Below are 9,637 nucleotides of genomic sequence, written 5' to 3' on the forward strand. Positions count from 1 at the left end.
TATGTCAGATATATATTTTTTTTACATTAATCATAGGATAACTCCTTTAAGGCACTGTTCACACAGCAGATTTTGCAAAGGCAAATCCACCACATATTCCATGGCAGAAACTGTCGTGATTTCTGCTACAGTTTGTCAGTTTAAATGCCACAGACCCACTTGTGGTTTATCCCCACTGAATGGATCTAAGGTGCCGAACGGACACCCACGACAGCTTCCAGCAGCATCTGTCTGGACACCACGCCATGATCGCGGCTTTCAACCGCCAACCTCACAAATGGCAGTGTGGCCTCCCACAGAAAACAATAGGAGGTGGATTAAGCAAAGCTGCTGCGGAAGAGGGGGAGGAAGGCTTAGGGTACATTCACATGAAGCAGATTTATTGTAGAAATTTCTGCGACTGAAAATCAGTTCCATTCATCTTAATGAGGTTGGCCTGGTATCAAATACATGGATTACATGCCCTATTCAGACATTTGCAACATTTCAAGAACAACTCTGCCAAGTCTGAATTCAGCTGTCCCTGGGCGGGGCTAACCCAGTCCGTAAGTAGGCATTTCCAGGCAGAATTGGGGCATCACCAGGGGCGGGATTTTGGTGCCCTGATTTTACCAACCTAAACGTTGGTAAGTAGGTAAGTATGGAATGGGGGTCTGATACCGAGGTCTGATGGAGCTTGCGGGTCTGATCTGAGGTCTGAGGAGGAATGGGGGAGTCTAATCTGAGGAGGAATGGGGGTCTGGTGGAGCTTGGGGGTCTGATCTGAGGTCTAATAAAAAAATATTTTTTTCATATTTTCCTCCTCTATATCCTAGGTGCATCTTATGGAGCGAAAAATCTGATAACACACACAAGAGGTTGCCGGAACGTTCTAATAACCAGTCATTGCTCTTTACTCCTGTCTGCGGAAGCACTTTACAGTACAGGCTGTCATAAAACATCTACTAGTACTGCTGGTGAACAAGAAGGCTATAACAGGGAAGAGTGACGTTTTCAACAGTATTTAGTAGCACATCATACTATAGTACGCCCATATTCTTGACAGTAGGATGAGTGTGACCCTACAGAGCAGCCCCTCTGCTCTGTAAATGAAGAAATATAGCAATATATTGTGGGGTAATTAGGAATGTAATAACCTAATAGATGTTTTATTGTCTGCGAGGTGGATCTTAATTTTAACGCTACATTACCTTCCTCATAACTGTATGATCGCTATGTCTTTATGGTGTAGGATTATGAGGATTACCATGGTACATAAGAGAACTTCACAATGTGGGCCAATGAATCATGAAATTAGCTCAAAACACATATACAATATGTATACGCGACATCAGTGTAACTGTAATTCCTTTATCACATCCTACCTGGTATGAGAGTGTAATAACACACACTATACCAGAACAGACATCCAAAATGAAAAAGGACACATACATATACACAATGGTCACCAATGGCGTCTCATTACTGTGCATTACATCCGGCTGATGTATGTCAGGAATCACACAGAAATACCGCTACTGGCCATTTGTCAGTAATTGTGTAGTGGCGCAATGAATTCCATGCGCACAGGCGCATGAAAATAAAATAGCACCCGCAATAATAGTATAAAAGAAACATTCCCACAGAAAAGTCCTATTTACCAAGTAGGCCACACACTAGAAATGGTCAGGGAAGGGTATGTTCACACAGTGGGGTTTTGGCACTGTTTTTTTTACCATGGTTTTGATGCATAAAAATGGAAGGCTGCGCTGCAGTTCATGTGGCCAAGGATTTTTCACGTGCGGATTTCCAGCCCACGCCATGACTATATATGACCACCAAAGAAGGCTGAGACGGCTGCCTGCTCATGATTTACCTCCATTCAATGGAGCTAAACTGAAAATAGACCTGCAGAATGAAAAACCACAGCAGGAACCAAAGCAGTTTCTGCTATGGAAACATACTCTAAGATGTCCAATAGATGCTTTGTCAAAGCATTCTGACAAACACATACCAGCATATAGGGCCCTTAGGCTGGCCATTAGATGGCTATCAACCGAACCTCTGGGGACGTAAGTTTTGGACAACTGGATCTCTACAAGCCCAATCCTTTAGTTCTCAGAAGATAAAGTGCCATCAGAGATGTCTACCAGCAGCTTTCTCCACTCTAATTGTTCAGAACCCATGTAGAGATCCCGAGAATCCCATTTGGAGGGATCTGCATGGGATTATGATTATCCCATAGGTTGCTTAGGGCATTTTTGAGTAAAGAAGGCTAATTTTAGTATGGTTGCTGGTTTGGGGGGCAGATTACAGGGATTGGCTAGTTGGGTTGTTCTAAACTGGGATTGTTGCTGAGGCTGGGAAGTTTAGGGTGCCCAGCAACAGTAAGGGCACTGGTGGATGGGTTTGGGGTGGAAACGGTGTATATAATGCGGTGGCCGCCAGCATTAGGCTGTCTGCCAAGCCGCATCTTTGTTCAGCTGCCCCTCCCGCCCTCCCCATTATTTTGTCCTGTCACGGCCACTTTATTAGAAGGAGGGGTAAAGTCGCTCGTCAATAAGTGGCGAGCGGACAAGTTGATTCAGGTATTTAGGCCGAGCTTATGGCTAGTCTAATTCAGTGGTTGTTATTAATCTTAAATTTATGTGGTCATTTATTGTTTGAGCTGTTCTTTAATAAAGTTGGCCGTGGCCTAAGTTTATCCATTTATAATTGTGTCCATGTGTCTTATTTGTAGCATTATTGGTTTAATTTAAGAATGGGTTTAATTTAATCTATAATCCCATGCATGCTCTATATTTGTATGGGGTGGGTTTGGGGTGAGACCGCTCGTTCACCTGAAGGGTATCTCTTGTGTATAACCAGATTTAAGTTCAGGCCTAATACCTGTGGACACCGCTTCCACATAGTGTTTGGCAACAGCTACCATTACTTACAGACGCATACAATCAGGCACACAGACATGCGGTCTCCATAGACAAATATTAGCAGTAGAATGTAATGGGAAGCTCAGTGACTTTGAATATTGCACAATTAGGAGGTCACCATTCCAACAACAAAGTTTCTGCCCTGGTAGAGCTTCCCTGGTCAAAATGAGAGCTTCAATGGTTTCAATTGGCAAGCAGCTGCCCACAAACATATGGGCCCCAAAAGTACTGCCATACAGTGGATGCCGCTGGACCCTCTAGATTGGACTAGGATTAATATATACTTATCTTCCTGGCTGCAAAAGAAAACTGCTCCATCAGCCATCAAGGCATTCAAATGGGTATGCAAGAAAAACAAGAGCTAAAAGATATATAGCATGTACTGTACATTGTAAAGAACACCAAGATACAGTAAACTCATAGGGAGGAATGTATTAAAACTGGCACTTCTGATTCCAGTCATTGGTGTACAAAGGCCCAAAATTATTAACCAGCATGCCTGTATCCTTAGGGGATCAATGATCCAGAAAATTGAATCAACATCCGCAAGGATCTGGCATAGATTTCCAGTGTAATGTGTGCCAGTTTTCCAGTGCAGGGCCATGGATGTTGGGCCAGCCACCTCCAGGACTTCCACCAATAATCTGCTACTTTTCTTCTGACATAGAAGTTTGATGCAGCTACAACAGTTTTTCAAGATCAGCCAAGTTCTGGCCTCCAAGAAGTAAAGCATGTTTCCGTTGAGACTCTCTATAGTACTCATCCCCCTTGCAGTCAGGATGCACTGGCAGATCATACAAGATATATTTCATTAGATAAAACACCACATAAAAATATAGAAGTCTACTGCCATGTTGAGACAACCCTTTGTTAAAATGAAGAATGCCACTAGATGAAGTGGCGGCCGGCCAGATATTTGCTTTGCAGTGGTTGGAGAAATACAGTATCATATTCGCCCATTCACATAAATGATCCAACATGAAATACAGGTGTAAATTCTATTGACTCTTTGCTGGGTAGGACTCACCTCTATGATGTCTAGATGTCTATCTTTGTGGCGGTGCAGGGTAATCGCAGCTTTCTCACCCATTCAAGTGAATGGGCCAAAAAGCTGTAACCTGCACCATTACCTCAATATAGTCGGGCGTGCAGGCAAACACTGTGGAGGATGGAGCACTTGCATGAGCACTGCGTTCTCTTCAAACATCTGATCGTGGGAGTGATAGGAGCCACCCTCCCTCCCTCACGCTGATCTGATATTGATGGATATGTTATCAATATCATGACACCAGAATATCCCTTTAGTTTTTTTTTGTGAAGGCATGCAGATATAAAAATTTGTAGAATATATTGTTTTGTAGAATATACTAGCTTTCAATCCAGCATAATCCTAAATATGTTACAGCAGCTTTATGACTATGGTACAAGATAAAAAGGGTATATGAACAGGGATTAAAAGGGTATTCCCATCTCAGACATTGGGGGCATATCGCTAGGATATGCCCCCAGTGTCTGATAGGTGCGGGTCCCACCACTCAGACCCGCACTGATACCTTGAACGGAGCCTGCACAACGCCGGTGGGCTCACCGCACATGCGCAGGTGCCCTCTATTAATTCTTATGGAAGCGCCGAAAGTAGCCGGGTAGCACGCTTGGTTATTTTTGGAAGTCCCATTGAAATAATTGGGAAGTGCCCTGCGCAAGTGCGGCCATCTCTCCATTCACTTCTATGGGGCTGAGGGAAATAGCCGAGCAAGCTCCCATAGGTATGAATGCATGCGCGGTGCACCCTCCAGCACTTTGCGGGCTCCGTTCTAAGTATAGGTGCTGGTTCCAAAGGTGGTACCCGCACCTATCAGACATTGGGGGTATATCCTAGTGCTATGCCTCCAATGTCTGAGATGGGAATACTCCTTTGAACTCCTTGAACGCAGCATTTCCATACAGCCTCCACTTGGGGAGCTCAATGGAAAGCGATTTTTACAGCTTCCATTGCATTCAATGTTAACTGTATAAATTCCTATGGACTGAGCCCCCCCCCCCCCCCCCCCTAGTGGTGACTTCAGGGAGACAGTTTTACAATATAGCAGCAGATATAGAGCTGTAAGGGGAGATTTACCAATGTAAATGCACTGAGAAATCTGGTGTTTGGAATGAGCGCCATCTTTATGAAGCACCTATTCCACATAGAAGTCGGGTAAAGTGGGCGAGGTTGAGCTTGAATTTCTTATTTTACAAAAGATTTTCTCCAGTTGCTAAAAAATTATTTGGCAGAAATCTCATGGGAAGGGGGGTGGGATGGGGTTGGCTATGGAGCGCTATGCTATCTGTGTAGGCCCTGATGCCACCATCTGATCAGGTACACACCTCCTTAAGAAGGGGAAGGGTAGTCAACTAATCCATGCATATTCAGGAGGAATAACAGAGGAACGACACAACACAGAGTTATGAGAATAGATGGTCTTGAATTGTTATTTCACCAGGAATGCAAGTAGTTAATAAAACAGAGAAGCGAGGAGAGCTGACAGGTCCTCTTAAATCACAGCATTACCTAAAGCCATGTGCAAAAAAGGGATCTAAATGTGTTTATAAGCTGAAATAAGATGTAATGGGGACACTTGAATCTCATCTGCATTACTTATCCAGACAACTCCCTAAACTGCCATTCATCATTTTCATCACTGGTTAAAACATAGCCTTCTGTGCAACGCTGTAAACTGTCGCTACAACAGAATACAGGCTGCCATAAACATTGCCTGCGTTCTGCTGATGGCGCTTACATTGACCTTCCTCACAGCTATGCAGATGTATTAGGCTACTTTCACACTAGCATTTTCAATTCCGCTATTAAGATCTGTCATAGGATCTCAATAGCGGGGGGAAAACGCTTCCGTAATGTCCCCATTCGTTGCCAATAGGGATAAAACTGAAGGGAACAGAGTGCACCAGAATGCATTGCGTTCTGTTTGGTTGTATCCCCAAGGTGGACAGAATAACGCTGCAAGCAGCACTATTCTGTCTGTGATGTGGTGTGGACACACAATGTAAGGCAATGGGGGCGGATCCGTTTTCTCTGACACAATAGAAAACGGATCCATCCCCTATTGACTCTCAGTGGTGTTCATTACGGATCCGTCATGGCTATAGAAGACATAATACAACCGGATCCGTTCATGACGCATGCATGCGGTTGTATTATTGTAACGGAAGTGTTTTTGGAGATCCATGACGGATCCACAAAAAAAACGCTAGTCTGAAAGTAGCCTAAGGGTCCATTCACACGTCCGCACTTTGGGTCCGGATCCGTTCCGCAATTATTCAGAACGAGTGCGGGCCTATTCATTTTCAATGGGGACGGAAAAGATGCGGACAGCATACAGTGTGCTGTCTGCATCCGCATTTCTGGTCCGTGGCTAGGCAAAAAAATAGAACATGCCCTATTCTTGTCCGGAGCAGGCATTTCTATTGGGGTGCCGGCCCGGTGTTTAGCGGATCCGCAAAACACTGCGGACGTGTGAATGGACCCTTATGTGAATTGAACATTCCTGTAAAAACAAGGATTCTGGCGTTAATATATGACATAGGGAATTACTCATAAGGGATCCAGAGGTAAAAATCGAGATTGTGTCCACCAATGGGAGTTTTGGAGGGACCTTCAAACACTTCCTATGCATTAGCTTGTGGGCCATCACCGCTGATATCATCTGCTCAGAAAAGCCAATGGCTATATAATGATCACTTGGATACGAGTTTCCTGGTCTACTTTAAGGGGTGGTAAAAATGATTGGGAAAAGGTTAAAAAAAAATCAAAAAAGATGTGATAGGGTCTCCACCAGTATCTCCTTCCTGGTCCCATCTTGGCATAGGGCAACTGTCAAGCCAGTCACTAACCGCAGGCCGGCCATTTCCTGTGTGTCGAGACGGGACTAGGAAGTCAAAATCGGAACGGGATCTGTGAGGTGAATTTTTTTTTTACCCCAATAATCTTTCCCTATTGGACAACCCCTTTAATTATACGTATGTGCTAAAACTTTATAATATATGATGTTCTATATTTTGGGCCCCTCAGGGACCAAAATCCAGCTTGTCCATGGACGACCCTACCGACCCATCCCTCATCCATGTACACGAGCAAGTGACAAGTACAGTAGCGTCTGTAGTCATGGTCCTGGCGGTTGGCACTAGCGATCCGTTAAATGACCCTCATTGACTAGGTTCGGAGAACCCTTTAAACCTGCTGTCGTCATAAATTGCTCTTAAAAATGGAAATCAATTTGTTAAAGTAGTGAATTTGATATGGGTGTGGAAAGGACCCGAGGAGAGGAAAAAGTAATGCTGGAAACATAGCTTATCGGGGGAGGAAGGATGTGGGAGTTGATGAGTTGAAAACAAGCAGGAAGACACAAGGTCTCAATAGGCTGCTATACTCCACGTCTTGTACGTTTTGTGTGCCCGCTTACATTGTTACTCAGACTTTTTGCAAATCTTGCACTAATAGAGGCACTAGTCTCGACCACGCGTAGTGCCCCTTCATACTGTTTGACCCTACAGAGAACTAAACTATGAAGAGGAAAGAAATCTTTCGGCTTTCTCTGCCCACGTCTTGCTCTGGGGAGGATGACCTGGAGGAAAGCCGGGTGACAACCCTTGGGTTAGGCTGTAGCGGTTGTCACACAGCAGGTAGGGGTACGCTTTTTACTATACCCAACAGGGAGGCCAGGATTTTGGAGATAAAGCACATTCTCCTGCACCCACCACCCTGGGAAGATATCAGAGAGCAATGGAAGCAATTTACATGAAACCCCCCCCCTTCAGCATCCAGACTGCAGATGGGCAATGACAGCAATGGGGCGACACATAGGAACCAGCCAAAACAACAAATCCTTGTATAATAGCCCACCGCACTGGGCATTTTGTGTCTGGAAATGAAAGGGGGTTTTGTCTGCCACCCAGATTTAACTGCCAGCTATGCCTCCTCAGGCCTATATACGTGTGTGGGATCTATGGCAGAGCCACCATGTAACACTCTGTCCGCATGGTTGAAAATACTGCAACGTGGTGCTTGCCCCATCATGCCAAGGTGCCACCTGCTGAGCCTATACACCGTGCCCGCAGAGCAACAGATACTGTAGATAAGGTTATCAGTCATAGTGTGCCACAGGGCAGAGCAGCCAGTGCCTCCAGAAACAAGCAGTGCCCACTGGTGGCAATACAATACTATCAGCAATGACAAATGCACCCATTCACAAGGCAGACAATGCTGGTACCAGGCTGCGGGCCCAGGGTAGACTGGGCGGCTGTGCCCTGTCCTCAGCCACGTCTATTGTACACAAAGGAGCAGGAACACGGCACATTCATGTACATGGGGGACAATGAGGAGACAATGACCCCCCTCCACCCGGGCACGGGGTATTAGCTGGGTACCTGCAGCAGACGGGCCGGCTCTGCAATCACATCATCATCGTCGTGTGCCGCCGCAGCTGCTGGGAGTTCTCCTCTTGGCGGGTGTAGCGGGCGTCACACCCGGAGCAGTGAGGGAGAAGCCCGGCTTGTCGTGCAGTGGAGCAGCGTCTGACAGCAGCAGCAGCAGCTCCCTCCTCCTCCTCCTCCGCCTCAGTGTGTGTGACCGAGAGAGGGGGCTGCAGAGACCAGGCGCGTGCCCCCGCTGGAGGAAATCCCTGGATCCCCTTCCTCAATGCCACCACTACAGGCGGGTGACAAAAGCCGCGGGTCCCCTCGGTTGTTGTTTTTTTTTTTTTTTCTTCTACTTGCTTTCCCAAGGCTCAGAGTATGATGGGCACTGAACCAACCCCAGCCTGTTCAGCCCACTGCTAGGGAGGGTCTTCCTCATCCTATGCATCACATTACTCCTCCTCTGCTACTCGCTGGAGACCACCACACTCCCCCCTGTGCTGGCTGGGAGCACAACCACATCTGCCATGGATGAAAGGAGAAGAGAGCAGCCATGTGAGGGGATGGCAGCACGGGAGACTTCTCTGTGGAGATGCCCTAGACACTGCAGGAAGCAGCCATGTTTTCAGAGCTCGCTGTAGATAGGGATATGTATTGCACAAAAAGGGTGCTTCTTCCATGAGGTGAGGTGAGGTGAGACTTGTGCCTCAGGTGGTACTTTCCTGGCTGCATGGGGACAGCTATATAGCCCACCCACAGACAGCCCACCTTCCCGACTCCGGCTTCATGCATATGACTGGGTGCTATCTGCACATATACATTCATTTCTTTGTAGCATATTTTTTGTAGCTCTACATGGCTTTTTCACACATTTTAGAACATGGTCACCATATGGCCAAAAATAGCGCTTTTCTTTTCACAATCTGCACATGTATCAGAATTTTTCTGATCCCTTTGCAGACTGAAATATGGTGTGTCCATGAAGCCTTAGGGCATATGTTGGTCAAGAGAAATATATGGGGTACATTGATTTGGAGCACCAAAGTGTATCTCAAATGCTCTAATTTAGGGCGTCTTTATCAGTAGTAGGTAGGGTTGTTTCGATACCAAAATTTTGATTTGGTTTCGATACCATAAAAAAAGTATTGCGATACTCGATACCACGCCAAAAAAATTAAACGCCAAAAAAAAGCCGCGTGCATTCCGCATCTTATGGAACTTCCGGCCCATAATCAAACAGTCCAATCTTATTTTTTTTGGGGGGGGACAAGGTGACTAAAAAAAAATGGCGAATCGCGCAGTTTTTTTTTCTTTTA

General features: G+C 45.7%; 1 protein-coding gene across 4 annotated transcripts in view; it reads right to left on the reverse strand.

The window, feature by feature from the left end:
* Positions 1-8,852, reverse strand: part of FYN (FYN proto-oncogene, Src family tyrosine kinase) — a 182,424-nt gene extending 173,572 nt beyond the window's left edge. For 2 of the 4 annotated variants that reach the window (XM_040428888.1, XM_040428887.1), the window contains exon 1: positions 8,334-8,846. The gene's annotated coding sequence lies outside the window, so the exon portion shown is untranslated. Of the gene's footprint in view, positions 1-8,333 lie in introns of all 4 variants that reach the window. The other 2 variants (XM_040428890.1, XM_040428889.1) reach the window with 2 other exon arrangements.
* Between the last annotated feature and the right edge of the window lie 785 nt (positions 8,853-9,637).

The sequence above is a fragment of the Bufo bufo genome, chromosome 4 (assembly GCF_905171765.1).
Source record: "Bufo bufo chromosome 4, aBufBuf1.1, whole genome shotgun sequence".
In the NCBI taxonomy this organism is placed as follows: Eukaryota; Metazoa; Chordata; class Amphibia; order Anura; family Bufonidae; genus Bufo; species Bufo bufo.